At 47.4% G+C, this 26,710-nt stretch overlaps 1 protein-coding gene and 1 long non-coding RNA gene across 11 annotated transcripts in view; one reads left to right on the top strand and one right to left on the bottom strand.

The window, feature by feature from the left end:
• The window catches only part of SGMS1 (sphingomyelin synthase 1), a 96,164-nt gene that overhangs the window by 9,496 nt on the left and 59,958 nt on the right, over positions 1–26,710 (top strand). For 4 of the 9 annotated variants that reach the window (XM_077183435.1, XM_077183431.1, XM_077183434.1 and 1 more), the window contains exon 2: positions 18,303–18,421. The exons of 3 other annotated variants lie outside the window; for them this stretch is intronic. The gene's annotated coding sequence lies outside the window, so the exon portion shown is untranslated. Of the gene's footprint in view, positions 1–16,526; positions 16,832–17,106; positions 17,320–18,302; positions 18,422–26,710 lie in introns of those variants that run through there. 2 more of the 9 variants (XM_077183427.1, XM_077183428.1) reach the window with 2 other exon arrangements.
• LOC129123225 (uncharacterized) lies at positions 210–16,378 on the bottom strand. 2 transcript variants are annotated; one of them, XR_013183500.1, is made up of 4 exons: positions 16,123–16,378; positions 15,229–15,614; positions 13,293–13,557; positions 210–532 (listed from the first exon to the last, which is right to left on the bottom strand). It is a non-coding gene; the product is annotated as an uncharacterized LOC129123225 (long non-coding RNA). The 2 variants fall into 2 exon arrangements; XR_008534662.2 differs by having other exon boundaries at positions 15,229–15,549.

Here is a 26,710-nt window from a genome sequence, read left to right as displayed (position 1 = left end):
GCTCATGCAAAGCTTTAATGACATTTTCTGCACCCCTAAACTGGAGTAACTTCTGCAGTGACTGTCAGCTGTGTCAACAAACTTTGTGTTTGGGACTGAGGTATTGTTGAGTTTTATTTTCATTCAAAAAAAAGAGGCAGCAGAGGGTCTGCAGTAGACTGAGCTGGAATGGGTCTTGCTTTTGGGAATAACTGGAGGACACTTGCTGGTGGTGAGCAGCCAGTGCAGTGACAGGATGGGTGCAGACAGCTGGAAATGCTCACACTTGCTTGCTTCCAGTACTGCCCTAAATGAGGAGAGTTGGGATAGAGCCCAGTGCAGCTTGTGGGGTGTATTCCAGTGTAACATTTGCACCCCAGGCTGTTCCAGGCTCTTGGGAGGAAGTGCTGGGGTGTTGTGGAGTCTCTTTGCCTGGGATTGCTGCATTTGGGGTGCTGGAGCAATGCTTGAGTGCAGAATGGTGGTGTGGAGTTCTTGCATCCTTTTGTCTCTGTGGTGTTGATGGTCATGGAAGAGGCCCCACAAACTTCAGCTGGAAGGGAGGAAAAGTCCATTTATTTCCATAGACACTGCAAAGTGACAGGAGAAGAATTTGGAGAGCTGAACATGCTGATGTTGCTGTCTTTATAGCCTTAAAAGTGGGTGAAGAATTAAAATAAATAAAAAGAGGAATGGTTTCTGTAGTGGCTTCTCTAGAGACAGTGTTATCTTCTGCTTCTGAGGATTTGTTTCCTTTCCTGGTCTTCTTTAAAAACATTTAGTTTTTCATAAAAGCAGTGAATTACTCCATGGACTTTTATGTGAAGGAACTGCTGAGTGCTTCATAACCTACTTATTTTATTTGGGCTGGACTTTTAAAAAATGAAGTGTTCAAGTCAGGCCTTTAGAAGACAGATTGTCCTGCCCGATTGTCTTGAGCAAAAAGTGCCTTTTTGGTTTTAATTGGGGCTTTTATTGCTATGATTTACAGTGGCAGGGTGAGGGCAGCACCGTTCCTGCAGTGCCTCAGACAAGTGGGAAGGGAAGGAGAAGGAGCAGAGCTATTCCTTATCTGGACACTTCCTTAGGTGCTTACAGAGCTCCTTAAATAATTCCTTACTTAAATAATTCCTGTACTTAAATAATTCCTCCATGGCAGTACTGATGTGCAGCAAAGCCATCACATGGTTTTAAGCACAACTTTTAATACAAGTATTCTCAGTGGCACTTTGCAAATATTCCCAAGTTTGCTTTAACACCTCTGGTGCTGCCTCTTGGCATTGGAGTGAGGGGGGTTTGTGCAAGGCTCAGAAATGCAGATAAAATCCCACCCTTGGGAATCACCTCTGGGAGCAGTCCTTGAGGCTTTCCTGGCCTGGTCTGCTTGCTGTTCCTCTGGGTCCATGTCCTGGTGTCCACTCCCATCTCCACAGACTCTCCTTTCCTGTGAGCCCCAACTCCTGCCTTGCTTTGGGACCCCTGTGCTGCATTTGGGCTTTTTGGGGAGAGAGGAGGGGAATTTGGCATTTCAGCACCAGCTGCCTTAGGCAGGTCAGCCCCCTGTTTGTGTGCTGTTCCCTGTGCTCAGAATGCAGGAATGTTGTTCAAACTTGGATTCTTCCTGTCGTGTGCAGATGCAATGAATTTCCTAGAAACTTCAGGGAGGGGATGAAAGTGATGTAGATAGTTTGTAACAACTGGTGATTCAGTCATTGAAGCATAAATTGGATTTTTAATGTGCTGAAGAAGGAAACAAAGCCTGGTTTGGTAAGGCCAGCATCAGAAATTTAGAGGCTGTGTTGATTTTTCTTTTTTATTACAGTTTATGGAAGATATTTTATTTTTTCCTTAATTAAACTGCTTTTGCAAGGTGTGTCAGTCCATCTTAAATCCTGTGTAGGAAGATCTGTGTCTGTATTTGATGAGGGCAGAACCTTCTGCTGCTTTTGGGACTTCAACTCCCCTTTTTTGCAGCTGGGTTGTGTCATCCAAGTTGTTTTTCATCCTTTCCCCTGTCAGTTTGTTGAGCAAACTTCCAAGTGCAGGACTGTGGGCATTGGGACACCCCTCAAAATGCAGGATTGGGACATCCTTCCAAGTGCAGGAATATAGGGATTGGGACACTCTTCTAGGGAAACTGGGACACCCCTCCAAGTGTGGGGTGGGTTGTGAGGGACAGGGACATCCCTCAAAGTTTAAGATTATGGGGACAGGGACATCCCTCCAAGTGTGGGGTTGTGGGGATTGGGACACCCCTCAAAATTTAGGATTGTGGGGACAGGGACACCCCTCAAAGTTTAGGATTGTGGGGACAGGGACACCCCTCCAAGTGTGGGGTTGTGGGGACAGGGACACCCCTCAAAGTTCAGGATTGTGGGGACAGGGACACCCCTCAAAGTTCAGGATTGTGGGGACAGGGACACCCCTCAAAGTTTAGGATTGTGAGGATTAGGACACCCCTCCAAGTGTGGGTTGTGGGGGACAGGGACACCCCTCAAAGTTTAGGATTGTGGGGGACTGGGACACCCCTCCAGGTGTGGGGTTGGGGGGATTGGGACATCCCTCAAAATTTAGGATTGTGAGTATTAGGACACCCCTCCAAGTGTGGGTTGTGGGGGACAGGGACACCCCTCAAAGTGTAGGATTGTGAGGATTAGGACACCCCTCCAAGTGTGGGTTGTGGGGATTGGGAGGATGCTCTGCCACACTTGCTTCCCCTTTGTTTAGGAAGCAAAGCACTGAGCAGAGCTGCAGGGCAGAGGAGGGAGGACCCTCTCACCCTGCAGGCTGTCAGGGGACGTGTCTGCCTTGTCCCCAAGCTCCCTGGGGTGAGCCAGGATGGAGCTGGAGGCATCCCAGTGCTGCTGCTGCCAGGTCCCAGGTGTCACTGGGCCAGGACCTGCAGGCCACCCCCTGCATGTTCCCCTCCAGGATCCCATTTCCAAGGGCTGCCAGGTCCCAGGTGTCACTGGGCCAGGTCCTGCAGGCCACCCCCTGCATGTTCCCCTCCAGGATCCCATTTCCAAGGGCTGCTTTTCCCAGGTGTCACTGGGCCAGGTCCTGCAGGCCACCCCCTGCATGTTCCCCTCCAGGATCCCATTTCCAAGGGCTGCCAGGTCCCAGGTGTCACTGGGCCAGGTCCTGCAGGCCACCCCCTGCATGTTCCCCTCCAGGATCCCATTTCCAAGGGCTGCTCTTCCCAGGTGTCACTGGGCCAGGTCCTGCAGGCCACCCCCTGCATGTTCCCCTCCAGGATCCCATTTCCAAGGGCTGCCAGGTCCCAGGTGTCACTGGGCCAGGTCCTGCAGGCCACCCCCTGCATGTTCCCCTCCAGGATCCCATTTCCAAGGGCTGCCAGGTCCCAGGTGTCACTGGGCCAGGTCCTGCAGGCCACCCCCTGCATGTTCCCCTCCAGGATCCCATTTCCAAGGGCTGCTCTTCCCAGGTGTCACTGGGCCAGGTCCTGCAGGCCACCCCCTGCATGTTCCCCTCCAGGATCCCATTTCCAAGGGCTGCCAGGTCCCAGGTGTCACTGGGCCAGGTCCTGCAGGCCACCCCCTGCATGTTCCCCTCCAGGATCCCATTTCCAAGGGCTGCCAGGTCCCAGGTGTCACTGGGCCAGGTCCTGCAGGCCACCCCCTGCATGTTCCCCTCCAGGATCCCATTTCCAAGGGCTGCTCTTCCCAGGTGTCACTGGGCCAGGTCCTGCAGGCCACCCCCTGCATGTTCCCCTCCAGGATCCCATTTCCAAGGGCTGCCAGGTCCCAGGTGTCACTGGGCCAGGTCCTGCAGGCCACCCCCTGCATGTTCCCCTCCAGGATCCCATTTCCAAGGGCTGCCAGGTCCCAGGTGTCACTGGGCCAGGTCCTGCAGGACACCCCCCTCATGTTCCCCTCCAGGATCCCATTTCCAAGGGCTGCTTTTCCCAGGTGTCACTGGGCCAGGTCCTGCAGGCCACCCCCTGCATGTTCCCCTCCAGGATCCCATTTCCAAGGGCTGCTTTTCCCAGGTGTCACTGGGCCAGGTCCTGCAGGACACCCCCTGCATGTTCCCCTCCAGGATCCCATTTCCAAGGGCTGCTCTTCCCAGCACAGTGCCTGAAGCTGGAGTCAGGGATCAGCATCCCCCCAAGGGCAGGGCAGGGAGGGAGAGCTGGCTGCAATTCCAGCTAGGGGTGGTCCCATTCCAGCAATTAGGAGGAATTAATTGCTTGGCCAGAGCCCCAAGATATTGCAGATGGCTCTTAGAGGGATGGAACAGATTCCTGATGCTGAGGTGTGTCCAGTTTTGAAGAGGTGGATCCAGAAACTGCATTTTTTGCCAGATATGAGGCCAGCTGGCTTGTCACATCTGCAATAGAAAAGTTTCTTTAGCTGACAAATGGGATATCTTGTTCTGCTGGCATTTCTGAGGATGAGGGAGCTTAAATTTCTTGCTTACATTGGGAACTGAAAGCAGACAATCAATCCCTGGTTTGGGCTGTTCCACAGAAATGGGGACAAACAACCATTTTCAAATGGGTTTGGTTATTGTGATGACTTTGGTGGTTTTCTGCAGTGCTCCTCTTGCTGTTGTGTTCCTGTCATCCCTTTTGAACAAGGCATCTCTGCATTCCAGGGAAGGTTTGTTTTACTGATAGTGACTCCTTGCTTTTGAGCACAGGATTGTCTGCAGCCCCAGCAGCACTTTCCCATTTTATGGAAGATTTAGCTCAATTTTCCACCTTCTTTTCTCTTAATTTTTAGAAAAAAAAAAAAAAAAAGTTGCTTTGTTCAAGTCAAATTTGCAAATATATTTGTGGAGCTCAGTTTTTCTCTTTCCTGCTAATGTAGTGCTTTTGCACCTCTCATAAATCATCTGATGAATGGTGAAGCTGGAAGAGACTGTTTGGCATTTACAAAGCTAATGGAAAACCTGAGTTTTCCAAAGGATGCTTTGCAGGAAATGGCCTCTCACAAAGGGGAAATAGTGCAAAAGCCAGTTGTATTTTCCTTGTTCACAAACCTTTTTGGAAGATATTATTAATCCCTCACATCTGTGCAGGTGCAGCCTCCAGACTCCCAGCTGGGTATTTTAACAGGAGCAAACCACAGCAGGCAACTCCCTCCCCTCTGTTCCAATCCAGTATTTTGGTTTCTTTAGGGAACTTGTGAATCTTTCAAAAGCCACAGTTTGGTAACTGGGTGTCAAAGTTTACCACAGAAACTTTCAGGAGAAAAAAAAGGGAAAGGCAGCTCCTGCTGAAATACCAAAACCACTGCAAAACCAAGTGTGAAAACTTTGGGGTGGGAATGGGGGGGATCAGAGGGAAATCACAATCTGATTCTGCTCAAAATGAAAGTGTGTGTTCACTAATTGCAGCTCTTGATGCTGGGGGTGGGGAATTCCAGGCAAAGCTGTGGAATTCCAGGAAAAGCTGTGGAATTCCAGGCAAAGCTGTGGAATTCCAGCCAAGTGCCCCTGCAGAACAGCCAGCAGGACTTTGCCAGGTGCCAGATCTCATGCTGAGAGTGCATGGCCAGGTTTGCTTGTCCCAAAGGGATTTTTCCATCAGGAAGGCAGAGCCTTAACTAACAGAGTGCTCTCCAAAGCTCACTCTGAAAGGATATATATTTTTTTTAATATGGAATTTCTACCTGTACACCTATCAAATCCTGGGAAATGCCATTCCTTACCATTTGTTTACCTGCACAGGAGGATTGTTGCAGCAATGCCTGAAAAAAAGCAACATTAAAAAACAATTACTGTAGCCTGGCTGGGGTGTGTTCTCCAGAAAATACCTTTTCCAAGTTAAATTCCTTCCCCAAGTTGATGGCTTTGAGGCCAAGACAGAAGGTAAAAAACTTTGAGGACATGAAATCAATTTCTGCTGCAAACTATGGGAACCTCTGAAAGTTGACATAACTTCTGTAGCTGGAAGTTTCAATTTGTTTAATTTATTTTGCTTCCTTAGGGCTCAGCTGTACTTGTTTTGTCGAGTTAGTTTATTTATGGACACATTGTGCTGTTCTTCCACAGGAATGACCTCTCAACTCCAGCAACTTGTTAATGTTGGTGTCAAGCCTGTTTAAAATCTCTTCCTGAGGTTTAGAGGTCTTTTCCATCAGTCTGGGGATGTGTGTGGATGGTTAGCAGAGAGCAATTGCTGCTCTTACAGCTGCTTTCTACTAATTAAACACACAGCTGATTGTCACAGGTGTCATTTTGTAACTTTACCTGCAGCAAATGAATCAAGTGCAAACCCAGCTTGGATTCCTTGTGTGCAGGTGGCTCATTTATCCTTTCTTTGCAGTGGCCAGAAGAATCTTTTCCCAGGAGACTCAAGTCAGTGTCAGGAGGGAAATGTTCCTGCTGAATTTGATGTGTGGGGCAGCTGAGGGCAAAGCCTCTTTGGGAGTTTGAGCTCTGGGGTCCCTCCCTGGCCATGATGTCCTGGCAGGAGCTTTGCTGCTCCCCTGCCACGAGGGACTAAAGCACTGCCAGTATGTGGAGAGCACATCCCCTGCCTCTGGACAGCCTGGGAACAGGCTCTTTTTGCAGGATTTTGGAGAATAGAGCCATCCCAGCACCTGGAGAGCACATCCCCAGCCTCTGGACAGCCTGGGAACAGATCAGTTTGTGGGATTTGGGAGAACAGAGCCATCCCAGCACATGGAGAGCACATCCCCTGCCTCTGGACAGCCTGGGAACAGGCTCTTTTTGCAGGATTTTGGAGAATAGAGCCATCCCAGCACCTGGAGAGCACATCCCCAGCCTCTGGACAGCCTGGGAACAGATCAGTTTGTGGGATTTGGGAGAACAGAGCCATCCCAGCACATGGAGAGCACATCCCCTGTCTCTGGACAGCCTGGGAACAGGCTCTGTTTGTGGGATTTGGGAGAATAAAGCACTCCCAGTATGTGGAGAGCACATCCCCTGCCTCTGGACACTCAGGGGACAGGCTGTGTTTGCAGGGAACAGGCTCTGTTTGTAGAATTTGGGAGAATAAAGCCCTCCTAGTATGTGGAAAGCACACCCCCTGCTTCAGGACACTTAGGGAACAGGCTGTGTTTGTGGGATTTGGGAGAATAGAGCCATCCCAGCACATGGAGAGTACATCCCCTGCCTTTGGACATTCAGGGAACAGGCTCTGTTTGTAGAATTTGGGATAATAAAGCACTGCCAGCACCTGGAGAGCACATCCCCTGTCTCTGGACAGCCTGGGAACAGGTCAGTTTGTGGAATTTGGGAGAATAGAGCCATCCCAGCACATGGAGAGCACATCCCCAGCCTCTGGACAGCCTGGGAACAGGTCAGTTTGTGGGATTTAGGAGAATAAAGCCCTCCCAGCCTGTGCAGAACCAATTCTGGAGTTGTTTTCCTGTGCCTGTACCTTCACTTGCTGCCTTCCAGCTCCTTGCTGCTTCCCTCTGATGCCCGTGGCAGCAGCAGCAAAAGCAACATGTGAGACAATTTGTGTGTAACAGCAGAAATGCTGCCTCACTTGAGCTGCACTTAACCCCTGGCTTTAAGTGGCTGTGAGAGGCTTGTGAGACGTGCTTGATACGTTTAAGAAATAAAAAGCTGTGAGAGAGGGGAGGAAGGAGCTGCAGCAGAGCTTCAGGCACTTGTGGGTGTGCATCCCTTCCTTGCTGGCTGGCTGAGGTGACAATGGGCTCTCCAGCAAGAGAGCTGCTTTAGGAGGAGGTGTTCTTGCTAATGGGCAGTTTGCTGGTTTTTCCTCAGCTCTGGTTTTCTGCCTTGTGCAGGATTTGCTGCCCAGGTCTCCCTGTGTAGCTCTTGCTCTGTTGTGGTGTGATGGGTTTGGTTACTTGGAAAGGAGTTTCAGTGACTTGTGGCTCCTCACAGCAGACATTTCCTTGCTCAGCCACCACTCAGGATTCACCTGCTCAATATTCCTCCCCCACACCTGACCCAGCTTGTTCAATCCTGTTCTTTCCTTGTGAAGCAAGAGACAAAAAAAAAGGCAGCATTTGCTGTAGCTCACAAGGCTCCTAAATTAGGTATTTAGGTTGGAAAACACATCCCAGACCACGGAGTCCAAGCTGTGCCCCATCCCCACTTTGTCACCAGCCCAGAGCACTGAGTGACCTCCCTGCCCACCCTTTCCAGGAAGAAATTCCTCCTGATGTCCCAGCTGACCCTCCCCTGGCACAGCTTTTGGGATGGTGCCAGGCTCTGTGCCTGCTGGGAAGCCACATGAGAAGGTGACATCCATGTGCCAGGACAAATCTTGGCTCCAGAAATACTCAGTGTGAGGTGAAGGTGTAGCTGTTTTAACAAAACATCAAGTGGAAAGATCTTATTTTTGATGTTTCCAAGTTTGCTTGCAGCTGTTGTGCCTGTGCCCATCCTTTTTTTTCCATCCTGCAATCAGGAGTTATGACCTAAAAATAAATTGTGTTGTGCAGAGGAGTGGGAAATGAGACAGCATCACTGATTTTAGCTTTTATTGCTGTGTACACACACACACTCTCTGTGCTGAGAGACTTTGTGCTGGTCAGGGAGCTCCAGCTGGGGCTGAGCAGTGCAGGCTGTCACCAGCAACTGGGACTGAGCTCTGCACACAAATTAAAAAAAAACCAAAAACCAGGATTTGGAGAAGGCAGAAAGGTTGTTAGAGTTTCCCTGAGGTGAGGATAACCCTTGCAGATCTCTGAAAATGAAGGGACAGATTTATTTGCTATGCTGCCATGCTCTGCAGTGGCTTGGACAGGTCTCGGGTGAGGTGGCTGTGGGCTGCTCTGTCACCACAGAAAGGGCACAGAAAGGGCACAGTGCTGGGGCCTGCTCTGCCTCTGCCAGACTGATGACTTCACTGGGACAGTTGTGTCACTTCTCTGGTGTTTGCAGAAGAAATGGAGTGGACAGTGAGACCTGAAGGTCACTTCTGTATTCCAGCCTCTTAGTCTGCTTTAGTGTTGACATTGAATTCATGGGTCCAGGGCAGCTTTGCCTGTTGCTCTTTGTGCTTTGGCAGCAAGGACTGAAATCTCTGTTTGAGCTGGCAGCTGGCCCCAGCTCTGGTGCCTCTTGCATGATGACCTCTGTGTGGTTCAGAATTACTTTCCACAGCTTTGGAAAGGGTCTTTGGACAAAGGGAGAGGGAGATCTCCTTTATAAAGGTGATGGTGGTGCTGTGTGAGCCTTTTAGTGTATGACAGGCCTGCCTTTCTGCCCCTCCTGTGCTCTCAGAGGTGTAAAACAGCTCTTTCCCCTCCCTTTTTCTCTTGAACTAAGCACTGAGGATTTTGTGTCACTTGCTGACTGTGTAGTCTGTACCTCAGGAAGTGCTGCAGCTGGGTTGATGTGTTGCATTTAGGCAAACCAGCTAATTTTGGCACTTTGCATGCCTGGTGGAACTACTTTTCTCCCAGGTGTAAGGAAAAAAAAAAGGCAAATAAAGTCTGGTTTAAAATCACACCAGGCAAATTCTAGCTTGGAAGACAGCAGGAGTAAGTGAAGGTCTGTGTGGGTTTTTGGGTTTTTTTTCTGTTTATACTTGGTTAATTCTATTGTGGCAGCAGAATGAGGTAAGTCCATTGATTAATTAGGCAGTTGATGGATGTAAGGAACTGGTGCAGAACCAGCTGCTGGTTGGGAATTCCCTGGCAGGAGGAAAAGAACCAAACCATATCCCAAGAAAAATGTGGATCTGGAGGTCTGGGATGGTGAGCCTGTTGAGATAGATAAGGATTCAGCCCAGGAAAATGCACTAATTGATAACTGCTCCAAAACCAGTGGGATGGGAGATAAATGTCCCCTGCCCTCTCCCAGAGAATTCCCAGTCTCACTAGCCTGGCCTTGGTAACAGAGTCCAGCACATTTTATTTCCTCTGCTGAAACAGGGATTGTGTCTCCTGCAAATGAGAGGAGCTCTGAGCTGGAAAATGAGCTGCTTTTAGGCCATAACATTGTAAATACTCCTGTCCTGCAGTCCTGTTCCCCTGGGATAACTGGGATCAGCTGAATTGGGATTGTTGTTTGACTGTCTCTGGTGACCCCTGTGCTTGATTCCTCTTGTTTTAAACAACAGCCTTGCTGAGTGCTTGGGGCAAAGTTGTGTTTTAAGGTGGGTTTTAGGACTGGAGAACAGCAGGTGATCTGCAGGCTGGCTGGATTTCACTCCTGTAAGGGAAATTGTGGGCCAGGCTGCAGGGAAATTCCCTTTATTTTGATAGTGCTTCTCTAGAGCTGCTTACTGGGGAAGACCCCATAAGTTTTGGGTTTCCTTGCTGCACCATCAGGTTTTTCCTACTGTTTGATCAATTATCTGCTCTGAAAAAGTGAGCAAGACAGAAATTACAGCCTGGCTGTGACAACCCTTTGTAGCCCATTACTAAAAGATGACACTTTTTGTTTGTAGCTTTGCTTTATCATAGCTGGAAAGCCTTAAAGAAAAACAAGTTTCTGGCAATATCTGTAGGAGTTGCAGTTCTTTGCTGTGCAAATGCTGAAATCTACATCTTGCTTTAATGTTTCTCAGAGCTGAAATATTTTTGGATAAACAAAGCTTTTCACATACTGTTCAAAGTGCTTACAGGCAACCTTTAGCCCCGGAGTGGAATGCAGCCATGGGGGAAAGTGCAGTGGGAACAAGGACCTCTAACAGAGTTGATGGCCAGGAGTGGGATGGAGTGGGGCAACATGTCATATTTAAATGGTAATTTTGATTGGCATATCACATTCCAAGCCATTTATTGGATGAAAAATTACTGGCATCCATAACCTGCTTATTTTTTTTGTTGATGGAACAGTCTGCAGTCAGCTTTTCTCCCCCAAATTTCCACTGGATATTGCTGGGTAAGTAATTAGGAGCAGCCAGAAATGTGCTGGAAAATCATAATGTGGCATCTTAGGAATCATGGAGGAACCTACTGAGATAAAATCTGCTTTGCTTCCAGAGGAAAAGCACATTTCTGGTATTTGCTGATTTACAGTAAAGAACTTCCAAAGTCTCTCCTATTTGCAGAGAGGAAGAGTTTTCCCCAACCTGATGTCTGTGAGAGAGCAAACCCTCCCAGCTTGTTAGGCACTAATTTAAACAGAGCTGCATGGCCTGGGAGCCAGAAAAAAGGATTTTTTTGCACTCTTGTGACTGGGAAAGATGGGATGAGGCAGGGACTGGAATCCCAAGGAGTGGCAGTGGCACCCAGACTCCTCTCTTAGGGACATGCCAGAATCCTTGCCAGACAGTGTTATGAATACAAAGAGTTTCAGTGGGATCAAGTTGCAGGGAGTGGAGGGAAGCTGAGCAGCTCCTGGGATGAGAAATTTCCCAAAAAGTTGCTAAATCCATGCTCAGGAAGCTCCTGGAGCAGAAAGCAGCCAAAGCCTCAAGCAGAACCTTGTCTGGTTGGGGCAGTTTTGCTGCTCTTAAATTGATTCAACTGCTAAGGCTGAGCAGCTTTGAGGGTTAGGGTTTTGGGTCATGGTTTCATTTTTGCTTCTTCTCTGTGCTTTTCTTGTTTGTGGTTTTTCTGTTGCACGAGGCTATAAAGGAAACAAAAACCCCTAAAGCTTGGGGTGACTGAGTTTGAGGGTTCTAACAGTGGAGGCAAACCCCTGACTTTGCATTGAGTGTTTGCAGCAGCAAGGGGAATCTGCAAAAAGTCATCCCTGGTCTTGGATGTGCTGACTCCTTCCTAGAGGTGCCATGGGGGCCATATTTTCCCTTTTCCCATGTTCAGCCTTTCTTGGATGGTGTTTTCCTGGGCAGGAAGATCAATTACAAAGGTTAACAAGAGATAGCTGCATGCCTGGAAGTTTGCTGGGCTGATATCAACACAATTATTGTGCAAATCCTCACTTTAGATGGGACCCATAGATGGAATTATATTTTAAGAGCTCAAAGAAGTCTCCTTTATAAATTGAAGTGCCAGCAGCACGTTTTTTATACTCACAAGATCTTTTAATTACTGAAAGCTGCTTGGGCTCATTGTGAGGTATTTGCCACTTGAGCAGAATGTGATTTAGGTGCGTTTTTTTCCCATTTCAGTGGAGCTCTCAGGGTTCTTCATGGAACAGGTTGTTTTTAGCTGTCCTGAGAAGTATCCCCTGACCTCCCTGCCCAGGAGAGCCACAGCATCCCTGTGGAATTGTGGAATTGGCTGTGCTCCACGTGTCCTTGGAGCGAGCTCTGTGCCTGGGGTGGCTCACAAAGGACACATTCAGGCAGTCACCAGCTCAGGATCCTGTCCCCCTGAGTCTGCACTAATGCTCTTAACCCTGCTGGGGCTGGAGGAGCAGCCAGCAGCTCTGGGCTGCTGCCCTGCTCCGTGGTCTGTTACTACATTTATGTGTCTGCCATTTATATTTATATTTATATTTATATTTATATTTATATTATACTATAGTATACTATAGTATACTATAGTATACTATAGTATACTATAGTATACTATACTATATTATACTATATTATACTATACTATACTATACTGTACTATATTATACTATACTATACTGTACTATATTATACTATACTATATTGTACTATATTATACTATATTATATTGTACTATATTATACTATATTATATTGTACTATATTATACTATATTATATTGTACTATATTATATTGTACTATATTATACTATATTATATTTTATTCATATTTTATTCATATTATATTTTTATTTATATAGTATATTTATATTTATATTGGTATATATATTATTATCTATATGATTATATATTATTCTATTAAAGAGATTTTTTTTTTTTTTTTTTATTATATTCAGCTGTAAACCTTTGTATTTGCACTTTTTATTTGTACCAAAATTTAAATTGAAAGGGACTTGCAATTTAAATTGGAAAACAATTTAATTTCCAATTTAAATTGGAAAACAATTAAATTTCCAATTCAAATTGGAAATTCTGAAACAGAGCACCTCACAGGAGCTGGGGCTTTCACAGACATTCTGCCCTTGCTGGGGAGCAATTCCTATAAAGAGATTTTTCAATATGAATTGCAGGAACAGGTTGGACTATGTTGTGTGAGGAAAATATAAATTCTCTAATGAGATGTGGTCTCTGCAGGCTGTAGGTGACTCTGTCTCTCTGCTCTGCCCATCCTCCCTTTGGGATGTGCAGGGAAGCACCAGGAGCCATCCTGGTCTCTCTCCTCCTTCCCAGGCCATCACACCACTGCTCTGCAGGAGTCATGTCCCACTTAGGGAAGTCTCATCCTCCTAGGGATTGTTCTGGTGTTAAAAACTTGGAAATCTTGGAAATCTGATCCTTGAGGACCTCTTTTTCTGGAGCAATTTTTGTGATTTCTGTCTTTGCAATGGCTGAATCTCAGCTCTTACCTGTTAAAAGGTGGGATATATCTGAGGTGCTGTTGTCTCAAGGCACTTGCAAAATGGGAGGAGCTAAATTCAAACTGCTGTGGCTCATTTCTGAATCAGTGGATAGCTTGACAGGGAGGCTTTTGGCTGTGAAGTCATGGATTTAAGTACAGTGGGAATTCTGACTTTATCTACAGGTCAAGGTGAACCATTTCTGTCTCCATCTCTTTAGCTGGAGCATGTAGACCAAGCTTGTCATGGAGTCCTCAGCTTTCATCCCATCCTCCTGCAAAACCAGAATGGGTACCAGTCACTGGAAAATGGTTCATGAGATGCCAAGCACCAGCTTGATTGGTAAAATGAAGCTGTAAAATAAGCAATGTGAAGTGGTTCCTGTTGGTGGTGGACAACAGGAAACTTCTCTGATGTCATTACAATCCATAACTCTGGTCATTCCCTGAATTCCTTACCCCTAAGAGGTCTAAATGATCAGATTCTGGATTTTTATCTTGATGGGTCTGGCTGTGCACACCCTGACCAGGCCTCAACTGTGAGCAGTTACACTGTGTTTCATGTTATTAATGTTTTCTGACCTAGCCATAACTTGCTTTCTTGGAATTCACCAATCTTTCCTTTTCTCTTCAAAGTATTTTTGGGTGAATGTGGGGAATTCTGAGCATCTCACCCTTTGGGGACAGTTGAAAATATCTATCAGTGTATGTACCAAGTCATTTCTTAGTGTCCAGACATCCATGTAGGGCTGAGATTTCCATGGGGCACTTGGCTCTCTAAGGGATGAGAAGGGTCATAGCAACACTGGGGCTGGGTTTGTGGGGAGGAATGTGCCCTGGAAGGTGTTTTTTGGAAGGATGAGTTCTGGGAACAGGAATGATTATTTTGGAAGCAGGGAAAGAATCTCCTGCTGCAGAGGTCAGGTCTATTCAGGTCACCATGATACTGCAAGAACTAAGAAAAAAAAAATCCTATGAGCAAATCCTACTAATTCACATAATGATGTTGTTGTTGATTGCAGTAACAAATTTTTGCACTTTTTGGGACACTAGGAATGAGTTTGCATCGTGCTGCAAGTCTCCTAGCAGCCTTCCATGCCCAAAAGATGGAGGGGATGTTTCTGGGCTGCCTCCCTGAGTTCATCACTGCACTATTTAGTGGTTCCCTAGTGCAGATCTGTCTACTTAAACCAAATGAGGATCATTCCCTCCCTTTCACATTGCTATTAGCTGGCTGATTTTATTGTCTCTGCAGGAAGAGAGCAGAGACAAGCAGCTGTAGATTAGGAACAATTTGCAAAATAGTTCCCTGATTAGCACGCCTGTGGAGATGTTTTTCTGTGTAAGGGCTGCACCACAAATTTTACTGGCTCTCTACACTCAAAGAATTAACTGTGAGGAGGATTAAAATGACATCTTAGACATCAGCTAAACGTCCTCTCAAAATCTCTTACGTTGTCTCTAAATCAATTAATTTGATTTCTTCAATCCACAAGCAAACTGGCTTGGTGAATTTGTGGGAGTGATCTATTTAGGCTGAGTTTCTCCAGAGTATTTTAAAGACTACTTCAACACTGGTGAAATGGTGCAAAAAAGAAGTAGTGAAATATGGAAATACCCTGTGCCAGGCTGCTCTGGTCATGGGGGTGCCTTCTCCAAGCAGCATTCTTCAGCCCTCACTGATATTCCTGATCCCTGCTGGTTAAATGGAATAAGAAAATAAGAGAAGAGCCTGCTCTTGCTCTTTTTGCCATGGTGCTGCTTGTGTGCATGTGGGAAGGAAAAGACACAGGAGAATCCTCAGCTGCAAAGCTTTGCTGATGAACAGCACAAGGAGTTCTGTAAAGTCTACAAAAGTGGCCCTCAGCACTCAGATGTGGCCACTTTCCTAAATCCTGGTTTGCTTGTAATTCCACATGGATGATAATAAGGATGGTGGCATTCACCTGGCAAAGATTGGAATATTAGTGAGAGGAATCTCGTGCTCTCTCTGGGAATCCTGCAGCTCTCCACTGGCTGTGGCATCTCCAAGTGCATCAATCAGAGGTGGGGCTCCCACTCTGAGCCTGCTGCAGGCTGTGCTGGGGACACTGTGCTGGGACATGGGCAAACTTCTGGGGATAAGGCAGCAGAGCTTGGAGGTGTTTGGGTCCTGTTGCCTGGTGGTTCTGAGCTGTGCTGTGACACAGAGAATGAGGCTGGTGCTAATTTCACTCATTAATCCTCACAGCATCAAAACCTCCCCAATTTCTTCTCAGCTGGTGATCCTGCATGAAGGAAATATTGTGGCTGTCAGAGCAGGGGGTGTCACAGCCAGAGGTCATGTTAGGTGCTGAAATTCACAGAATTCACAGAATCACTGGGATGGAAGAAATCTCCAAGATCATTGAGTCCAACCCAGCCCCAACACCTCAACCAAACCCTGGCACCCAGTGCCACATCCAGGCTGGTTTTAAACACATCCAGGGATGGTGACTCCACCACCTCCCTGGGCAGCCATTCCAGAACTTTATCAGCCTTTCTGTAAATAGCATTGGGCAGGATGCTTTTCCAGCCTAAATAATTCTGTGGCACAGCTTGTCATTTATGTGCAGATATTCCCCAGCTCAGCATCACTTAGCAACTCCAGGAGCTGCACTGTTTCCACAGGGATACTGAGTTTAGGGAAGCAGGGCCCTGAACCTTCTGCAAGCAGAAGGGCCTCCCTCAGGGGAGGGAGAAGTTTGGCATCCAGACTCATTGATTTGGGAAAGACAGCCCTGGTATTTTCTAAGAAGTGTATTAGCAGTGTTAGAGCTGGGCAGTGCTGTGTGTGCCACAGCACAGAGCTCTAATCAAACCTTGCCACGCAGTCCTGCTGCCAGCACAGCTGCCAGCACCCAAACTGTCACTGTGAGTTGCTCCTCCTGTCCTTTCACCAGCCCAGAAATCATTCTGGATGTGGCAGCAAACGTGTCCTTGCAGGCTCCATGGAGAGGAGAGGGAGAGCAGTGAGGGATTCTCCCAGCAAATGCTGCTGATTCACAGCTTGCTCATCAAAAATGGGTGTTTGTGTGTGAGCACCACTCTGAGATCCAGGAGAGCTATCATGGCTGGAAGAGGGGCCAGGCAGGGTGTGGGGCTTCCTCCTGGGGTGGCTTTTGGGGCTCAGCAACTCTGCAGATAAGAGATGTGATAAGCCTGAGAGGGCTGCTCTGGTGAGATAAGGGCCGGTTACTCATGGAAACAGGGCCTTCCTGCCATGGCTGACACCTCTCATGGTCCTACAGGAGGCTGGAAAGGCTTTCTCTGGATTTTCCATGGCTCTCTCCAGATGGACAAAAGCTGTTTGATTTCCAGCCTGTGGCACAGAAGAATCTTCTGGGATGGGTGACACCTCTCATGGTCCTACAGCAGGCAGGGCAAGAGGCTTGAAAAGCTTTCCCTGGCTTTTCCGTGGCTCTGTTTGTCCATCAGGACAGAGCCTCTTCCTCAGCCTGTGGACAGAAGCATCTTCTGGCCTGCAGGTGGAGGTGCCTGGTGTCCCCCTCCCTGCAGCACTCACTGAAGGTGAGGCAGTGTGAAAACTGAAAAGCAAATTTCCAAGCAATCCTAAATGTAGCTAAAAAGGAGCCTCAAGAAATTAGAATTACCAGGCTTCCATCTGCTTGTTTCCTGGCAGACAGCTCCTTGGGTTTGGTGCTGCTTCATAAGCAGAATTGGATTTATTTATCCCCTCTTCCTCCCCAACTGGTATTTGAGTGGAAATGTATGAATTGCACTAGCTGATGTGAATGGAGCAGGGAGACCTCTGCTTTTCCTTTATCTAAGAGTGAAAGCTGAGTTGGAAGAGTGCAGCACAGGGCTGGTTCTATTCCAAATCTCCACCCTGCTTTTGCCTGCCTTGGAGGCTGGAGGGATGGGATGAAGAGTGGCTTTGCTTTCCAGGGCAGGATGAGTGGTTTGTGTGCTGCTGCTGGCAGAGCTGGGCACAAGGGTGGGGACAAACCTGCTCCCTGGGTGCTGCCACCTGAGGATTTTGGCCATGAGCATTTTGGGTTTGTTTCTCTTTGCTTCTTCCTCTCTCTCCTAAATGATTCTGGTTATTTTGGAGCCTATCAGGAAAGGCTTCCAGCTTTCCTCCTTTGCTCCAGGGTCACTTCAGCAGCTCCCTGCAGAGCAAACACTGAGGTTAATTTCTTTACTTGGGGCTCCACGTGGCAGTGTGTATCCCATGAGTTCTCTGCATTGCTCTTGTGGTTAAGAAAAGGTGCTCTGGGTGTAGCAGGGTGGTCAGCAGTGGGAACCCCATGTTGTTCTAGGGGTGGTGGTCTCCTCCTGTAGTAATTTCATATCCTCTGAACAGAGAGAGACATGGTTCTCCCAGGAAAATCATGGCAAGGTGTGTAGAAGCTGTGGAAAACTTAATTCTTATCTCTCTTTCTATAGCCATTGTTTATAGATATGGTTCTCCAGAGTGTGCTATTCATAGTTCACCAATAATGTGAGAGAAGATTCCTTAAGGCCAATCAGGTTTAGGTGCACAATTGTTTCTATAAGAACTGTGGATTTCTAATAATAAAGTGGCTTTTCATGCCTTCTGAGGATGGAGTCTCTGTATCACTTTTGGCTGTCCCTGATACCCCTTCAGTGATATCTTCCAACTCTCATCTAGGCCTGTTTGGACACAAGGATATTCTCTCTTTCTGTGTTCTGTGGGAAATGCTATTTTTAAAATGCAGCTGCTCTATCCCTGGAAGTGTCCAAGGCCAGGTTGGATGGAGCTTGGAGCCACCTGGGGTAGTGGAAGGTGTCCCTGCCATGGCAGGGGTGGAATGAGATGAGCTTTGAGGTCCCTCCCAACCCAACCCAACCATCCCATGATTCCATGTTAGCATGGCCTTCCCTGTATATCCAAACTCTTGTTGGACCTTGAGGTCATCTTCACACTGAAACACCTCCTGATGCTCTAATGAAGCCTTGCTCTTAGCTCCACCTCTTCAATGTCCTTATTTTTATTTGTTTGCTGTTTTGTTAACAGTGACTCTCATGACTGCATGAGAAGCTGCCAGCAGCTGCAGGTCTGAGCTTCCACTCTCCTGTTCCAAATGAGTTTCTAAGCTGATGCATCGAGTGCTCTGGCTAGAAAAGCAGTTTCAGGTAGGTCAGGGCATCTTGCATTTTGCATTTTCAAGTGTGTTTTGGAGTGATGTGTTCCTTCAGTACCTTGTTTACTGTGACCTGAGTTGGGGCAAGTTCTTCTTTATGGACATTTTGGATATTTCACAAACTCTGTCTAACTCCAGCATTAAATTGTAAAATCTTGGAGAAAGAAGCTGAAAGATCCCTTAGATCAGTTCTTTCTGCCTGCTTGCAGGGAAGGATGACTAAGAGCAGAACTTGAAGGTGTAGATTGTGGATAAATGCTCCCAAAACTCTGCTTGTATGGAAATTTTTGCCCTTCTGGCTGTGGAAACTGGTGATACATTGTGTAGACAGCCAGAAAGGGGGCTGGAATACCTGTGTTCTGTTCCCAGCTCTGGCTTTGGCATAGATAAATGACCTGCAAAGAGAGAATAAACAGGGTGTATGCCCTTTATTGCTGCTTGTAGTTGTTTTTTTGTCTTTCACTAATCCTTTGAAGCTGTGTGAGGATTTGCTGAAAGGCATCTCATAAGATTTGTCATGGTTTTGTTGGGTTTGATCCATGCTGGAAAGCTCCATGACTGATTGAAGAGGTAGAGGGGAGGTGTAGTGAGAATCAGGAAATTAAAGTGGAGTTTTGGGTGTAAAGATTCTGAGGAAGAGTGTTCTAAAAGCTGTTATTTGTTTGTGTGCAGCCCCTGTGTCCAGCACCCTGAGTGAGCCAAGTCTCTCATGCCTCCCATTCCTAGTTGGGAAAACTTTTGCCTTTTTCCTGAAAATGTTCAGGAATATTAGTGAGCCTCAACTGGCAGATTGTAAGAGACTATGGTGGGAGACAGAGCAGAAAAGCACCTTTCAGTTGTGATTCTTCCTAATCCAGCTGAATTCTCCCTGCAGAGAGAATTCAGGGAGCTGAGCATGTTTGTCTTTGGAAAATTTGGGTTTAGCCCCTCTCCAGTGGCTGTCCCAATACTGCATTTCTCTGGATCTCAAAGGCTGTATAATTCAGATTTTCAGTGGCTTTTCCACAGAATCTCTAAGAAATACCACGAGAAATCCTGAGAAAAAATGCTGTGACTAAACACCAAGTCTGCTCAAATAGAGGGAAATGATATTTTTGTGTGTCACAGGTCAGATGAATGATGAGCAGGTTTTTTGCACTTGTTGCTCTCTGAAAGCTGCCTCTGTGTCACTGTTCTGGACAAACTGTAATAATACCAAGGCTTGTTTACAGCACTTGTGAAAATCCCTGCTTTCCCCACCCTTCTGCAAGTGCATCAGTGTTGGGAGCAGGAGGCTTTAAGCAGACACCTGAATCTCCTGTCACTGCATTGATTCAGCTTCTGTTTGCTCTGCATCCAATACACAGCAGTGATGAATAATGCAGGGATCTATTACTTAAAGTTTAATGCAGCTTTAATCAGGCTTGGACATCAAGAGGTGCAGAGGAGGCTGCTCTGCTCTGTGCCAAAGGGAAAAGATTCAGTCCAGGTGTGGCTGGGTCTGTGTTGTTGGGTTGTTCCCTTGCCCAGGGCTGTCACTGTCCCCTGAGCTGGCCCTGCTCAGGCACCTCCAGGGCTGGGTCCAGTTCTGGGTCCCCAGTCCAGGAAGGACCTGGAGGGGCTGGAGCGTGTCCAGGGCAGGGGCTGGAGCCCCAGGAGGGGCTGAGGGAGCTGGGCAGGGGCTGAGCCTGGAGCAAAGGAGGCTCAGGGGGCCCTTGTGGCTCTGCACAACTCCCTGCCAGGAGGGGACAGCCAGGGGGGGCCGGGCTGTGCTGCCAGGGAACAGGGACAGGACAAGGGCAAAGGGCCTCAAGCTGGGCCAGGGGAGGCTCAGCTTGGACAGCAGCAGCAATTTCTGCATGCAAAGGGTGAATTATCTCAGTTACAGTCTCACAAACCCTGAGTTCTACAGCACTTCACTGTAACAAACTAAAAATGGAGCCCCATCTCTCTCTCTCCAAGGCCTTTTAAGGATAAACTGTCCAATTAAGAAATGACACCTGAATTATTTTTACTTTTAACCCAATAACCAACCACCCCTGGCCTGCAATGCAGACTTTCTTATCCAGTTACACAAAACCACCCAAACCCATGGAGAAGAAGGTGAAGAAGAAGGATCAGTCTCTGCCCTGAAACCTCCATCTTGTTTATATACATTACTGTATTCTAAAATATTAAACTAAGTCTTCCACCATGTGATATTACACACTTCTATTCAAACTCCACACCCACAATCCCAGTTCTATCATTCCATTTTGGAATTCAATTCCAGGCCTTTGCAGTGCCCAGCCCTGCAGGTGTCCCAGCAAGGGCTGGAGGTGGCACTCAGTGCTCTGGGCTGGGGACAAGGTGGGCACTGGGCACAGCTGGCACTCCATGGGCTGGCGGGGATTTTCCAGCCTAAAATAATTCTGTGACTCTGTGGCACAGCTCATCATTTCTGTGCAGATACTCACTTGCAGCTGCTTTGGTGTCTGTGACCTCTGGTTTTTGTTGTATTTATCTCAATCTGTGACAGGACAGGCTCTGTACTCGTGGGGTCAGAGAGCATGTGGATGACTCTGCTGTGATCCAGGGATCTCACAGTGGAATTTTCAGGCACTGCTGTCTCTTCAATGGCTTTTTTTTTTCTTCTTGGTATGAGTATTATTTTTTTAAACAAAGGAAAAACATCCCTTTCATCAATTGTTCTCTTTGCAGAAGTTGAGCCTTAAAATAATCCAGGAAGCCTTTTGTTATATAAATATACTCATCCTCCAGCTTGGCACTGAATGTGCTTGACAGAGCTGCTTGCTGAATTCTCTTTTAAACTTGAATTTCAGTGGCTATGAAGGAGAAACCCTGGGCTCAGAGAGCAGAGCAAGCACTGCTTGCTGTGTAATCACAGTGTAACAGGGACTATTTAGAGCAGTGGAAAGCAGGGGTTTATGCCTGGAACTCAGTTTCTGTGTCTCAGTGATTTTTGTTTCAGCTTGTTACAGCCAGGTATGCTCATACCTACCAAATTTAGCTCCATGGGAAGGAAGCATATGTGCAGTCTTTTGAAAATATTCCTGCTTAAGTTGTTTGCTCAGGAATAGAATTGTGTGTGAATACAGCAAGGGTTGGAATGGTTAACAGTAAATTCCAGTGCACAGCACTCAGTGGTGAGATCTCCCAGTTAAGTGGGCAACAGGTGACTAGAGCAGATGTTTGAATAGAAAATGAAACAGCACCACCAAAAAAGTTCCCACAAACTCAAAAATCCATCAACACAAAACCTCACCACGCTGTGAATTTCAAATAATCTTTGTTAGAAGTGGTGGCTGTTTCCTGGGTGTTGTCCTGTGCACGTAAAAGCACCTTGGGGGGAATTTATGAATCACGTGGAGTTTTCCTGTGTCCTCTGTAGGCCACACTTTGATTGTGACATTGGCTTTTTAAGTGACACCTTTGGTTTGTTTTGCTGCAAGTCTGAGCTTGAAGCTGCTGCTGACTAAGGAGGTTGGGCTCGGTGTTCTTGAAGGTCTTTTCCAACCTAAATGTTTGATGATTCCTCCCAGCTTTTCACAGAATCCCTGGGTTGGGAGAGACCTTCAAGAACATCAAACCAGCCCCAAACACCTCAACTAAACCAGGGTGCCACATCCAGTCTTTGTTTAAACACATCCAGGGATGGTGACTCCACCACCTCCCTGGGCAGCCATTTCAATATTTTATCACTCTTTGTGTGAAAAACTTCTTCCTAATATCCAACCTATATTTTCCCTGACACAGCTTGAGATGCATTCATCAAAAGTATCCCAGAGAGGTGGGGATGTTTTCAGAGGCTGCTGCAGGATGTGCCTGGCTGGTTTTGGTACAAGCAGGGACAGCTTCCACCATCCCAGGTTGCTCCAGGCCCCATCCAGCCTGGCCTTGGACACTTCCAGGCATGGGGCATCCACAGCCTCTCCAGACAATTACATCTTGGCAAAACTAAAGGTTTAATGGAATTTTGGAGCAGAGATTTTATATAGCCTGTGTTCAATGAAGTTGGGTTTTGGTAGATTTTTTAGCTGCTTTATTCGGTGGCTTGGCTTGTTCTGGGTGCTGTAGATAATTTCCTTCTTGTCTCCTAATTTATTTGCCTTCAGCCATGTAGCTGCTCCCGTGTTTCCAGGAAAATGGAAAGGATGTGGCAGCGGGAAATGGCTGCAGTTAATGAAAATAGGTTGTACTTGCTGATGATGAATCCTTAATCCAAAGAGGGAACGTTCTCTCTCCAGCTTTGTGGCCTGAATTAGCATCTGACTGTTCCTTTGTCCTGGGGCTGGCTCTGAATGACTCGGGGATTGATTCATGGCTTAGGGCCCCCAGTAATGGGATTTCCTGTGAGGGTGTGTCACCAGTCCTTGCACAGGTTCAAAGGGAAAATGGGTTTTCCCTCCTGTGTTGCATCCTCTGGACTTGTGCCCCTTGGCTTTGGCTCCCTTTCCTGCCTGCCTCTGGAACCCAGGAGGTTTCAGCTGGGATTTGAGGATAAACTATCCAATTAAGAAGTGACACCTAAATTATTTTTACTTTTAACTCAATAACCAACCACCCGTGGCCTGCAATGCAGACTTCCTTTCAGAGCCATCCCAGCTCCTTTCAAGTGCTCCATCATCCACCCAAGGCTTGTGGGGACAGGGCTGTGTTCTCCTCGGCTTCAAGAGTGAGCACAAATACATTTAGTGCTTTCTGAAAGGCTTTCAAGTGCAGCACTGCTCTTTTGCAGCTCTTTTTGCCTCCTTTGAAGGCTGAGCAGCACCACTGAACTCGGGGCTGCAGTGCGTGACTGCTCCCTCAGCAAGCAGTTAAAACATCAGCTATTACACTGATGTGCAAATGTTATTTTGTGCTGAAGTCATGCTGGAAATAGTTCAAAATGTCTTGTTTATTTGGATTCACGAGGGCCACGCTGTCTTGCTGAGCTCTAATCTTGTTTTGCTCTCTGCTTTCTTGGCAATCAGCAGAGCTGGATTCAAACCACGCTGGGGGACTGAAGGTGCCTCCTGCTCTGCACTCAGGAGCCACAGGCTGAGGGCAGCACCCCTGGCTTTGTGCCTTTTGGGACAGCTGTGGGGTTCATCAGTTGTTTTCCCTCACTCCTTGGATGGCTGGAACAGGCTCTGCTCCTGTGTTGAATTAAACCCTCTGCCCCTGTGCTCAGGTGAGACCCCACCTGCAGAGCTGGCCCAGCACAGGAGGGACCTGGAACTGCCAGGGCAGGCACCAGGATGGGCAGAGGGATGGAGCAGCTCTGCTGGGAGGAAAGGCTGGCACAGCTGGGGCTGCTCACCTGGAGAGGAGAAGCTCTGGGGTCACCAAACTGGGGCCTGAAGGAGCTGATGGGAAAGATGCAGAGACACTCTGTACAAGGGATGGAGGGACAATGGGGAATGGCTTCCCAGTGCCAGAGGGCAGGGCTGGATGGGATATTGGGAATGAGGAATTGTTCCCTGGCAGGGTGGGCAGGCCCTGGCACAGGGTGCCCAGAGCAGCTGGGGCTGCCCCTGCATCCCTGGCAGTGCCCAAGGCCAGGCCGGAGTTTGGGGCTGGGAGCAGCCTGGGATGGTGGAAGGTGTCCTTACACATAACAGGGAGGGAATGAGATGAGCTTTAAGGTACTTTCTGTGATTGTTTTAAATATCTCTTACTGGATAAGCACTGACTCACTTGGTCATTATCTTAATGACAGATGCACTTGTTTAAAATGACTCCACGGTTTTGCAGTTCTATTGTTTAGCAGATAATACAGTTATTGGGCTTCTTGCACAAGATGCTTTGTTTCAGTTCACTCCCTAAATGTTTCTCTCTGTGTTTGCAAGATGCATGAAAATGAAAGGTTTTTCCCTGGCCTGTGCTGCCCTGCCTCTTGTCCCCATTCCCAGGGAGCAGTGCAAGGCTGTCAGAAGCTGTTTGACAGATTTTCCTGTACTGCTTAAGAAGACAAAAAGTTACATCTGACATATTTTGCTGTGCAGGGATAAATACATAGCAAAGGGTGGGTGAAATATTTGATAAATACATAGCAAAGGGTGGGTGAAATATTTGATCTGAACATACTGAGGGATTTTGTAGTGCCAGCACAGGATGTTTGCTCTGTCACCAGAGTCCTGTGTGACTGTCCCAGCTGTTCCAATCATGTGTGCATCCCTGCTGCATCCAGGCAGGTTTAAATATCCTCCTGTCCAGAGCATGCTCCCATCTCCAGCTTCCTGCATTGTGGAGCATCCTCACAGCCATCTCCAGACACTGACACATCACTCAATCCCCCAGGCTTTGCTAGGACTTTCTTGGAAAGCTGGGGAGCTCCCTGAGCTGTGTGTGGCACATATGGAAAGGTAGAAAGGTGAGGGACAGGCTTTACACAAAGTCTGTGTCATTCTTAGGATATGTTAATATCTGGGGTGGTTCCAGGTGTTTTGTGGGTGCTGGTGCTGATGCAGATGAGCTGAGGCAGCTCCTTGTGTCTGCCCCAGGCCCTGGTGCTCTGTGCCCTGCCTGGCCATTGGTTACTAATAAAAATCCAGCTGCTGCTTCCCAAATTCAGGGCCAGCCCCCAGCTTGCTCTGGATGTTTTGTTAGGATTTCCCCGCCTGTGTTTTGGTCTCTGTGAAGCCTCTCAGGGAAGGCAGCCGAATACCAAGGCAGTGTCTCCAGCTCTGCAGTTTTGCTGATCTGTTTGAAGTCCCCAGACAGTTGATCAGGCAAACTTGCTGCTAAATGGATGATCTAATTCCCGGTGAATGCTGTGATCACAAGCATTACCCTACATCACAGAAACAATTTGAGAACCAGTGCGTACTCCTCAAGCTGTCAGTTGTCTTTCAGCGCCCTCCTTGTGCTCTTTCATCTTGAAAATGCTTGTGCTGAAGCTCCAATAAACTCACCTGTCAGCAGCTGCAGGGATGTCTCCTCTGTCTCCAGCTCCTAGCTGTAGCTGGCAGTTTAAAAGCTGTTTACAGAGGAGATAAAGCAAGGAGCTCTCTTGTAGCTGCTGCTTCTCTAAATGATTTTTCTTACACTCCAGTAATACTCAGCACAAGGTTGTGTTGGTGCTTTGTGAGGATTGCTCAAAGCCAGCACGTGAGTTCTGTGCTCAGAACCTCTGAGGACACGGGCAGGGCAGGAAGGTGTCCCTGTACAGAGGGAAAATGGTCTGGAGAGAGGTGACATCCTGGAAAAAGAGGGGGACACAGCACCCAACAGCCTGGCTGCCTGAAGAGTGGCCCCCAGCAGAGGAATGCTGTTTCACAGCCCACAGATATGTGGTTTGAATTTTACAAGGGGGAACTCCTTTGAAACCTGACATTTATGGACTCATTAAAATCATTAGGGTGGCAAAGACCTCTGGGATCATCCAGTGCCAGCTGTGCCCAGTGCCCACCTTGTCCCCAGCCCAGAGCACTGAGTGCCACCTCCAGCCCTTGCTGGGACACCTGCAGGGCTGGGCACTGCAAAGCTCCCTGGGCAGCCCCTGCCAAGGCCTGAGCACCCTTTGCATGCAGAAATTGCTGCTGAAATTCCAAGGAATTGATGCCTTGAGAAGGCTGAGCTAGAACAGAGTTAAAGAATAAAGCAGGGATTTATTAAAAGGATCTCCTGCATGGATCCACCTTGGGCAGCACAAGAGCCCAGCCAGGGCTGCACCCAGGGTGAACCAAAATGGTCCCAAAATGGACACCTGGTCACAGGGTCTGTCACTGGGATCAGTTCTGCTCCATTTGCATCTTGGAGTTCATTGTCCCATTCCAGCTTTAGATTATGAAGTCCCACCCTGCTTGTTTTTCTCTCCTCAGCCCAAGTTGTTTGTGCTCCTGGGCCTGAAATTTGGATCATTTGTCCTTGGTCCCCAGCTAGAGAAGGAATTGTTTTATCTAGCATTATTAAGGATAAATAATTCCATATAAAAAGGAATTATTTTATCTGTGAAGAGAGCTCACCATCCCCTGGTATGAAGCTCAGAACTGCGCATTAAAGCAGCACAGAATCTGAAAAAATATAAAAGCTAAAACCTGAGACATCAGAATATCTAAGAGAGCCTGTTTTTTGTGGACCTGTTTATTCTCTTTCTTCTCAAGGGGGGGTTCTACATGGTCATTTCAGTGAAATCCCTGTTCTCATCCCTCCTTTCTGTTCCAGCATACAGAACCCTGCAGTAGGAGTACCTGACAAATTGCCCCAAGGAGCAGCTTTGTTTTTACACCACAGCCTTGCAAAAAGCAACTCTAAAAACTTAGATAAGTGAGCCTAATAAAACAGCAAATTTTTGTTTTGAGTCCTTCTGCTTCTTGCT

Source organism: Agelaius phoeniceus, chromosome 9 (genome assembly GCF_051311805.1).
Source record: "Agelaius phoeniceus isolate bAgePho1 chromosome 9, bAgePho1.hap1, whole genome shotgun sequence".
NCBI classification, from domain to species: Eukaryota; Metazoa; Chordata; class Aves; order Passeriformes; family Icteridae; genus Agelaius; species Agelaius phoeniceus.
Note: the sequence above shows the minus strand (reverse complement) of the source record. Positions and strands in the feature narration are given on the sequence as shown.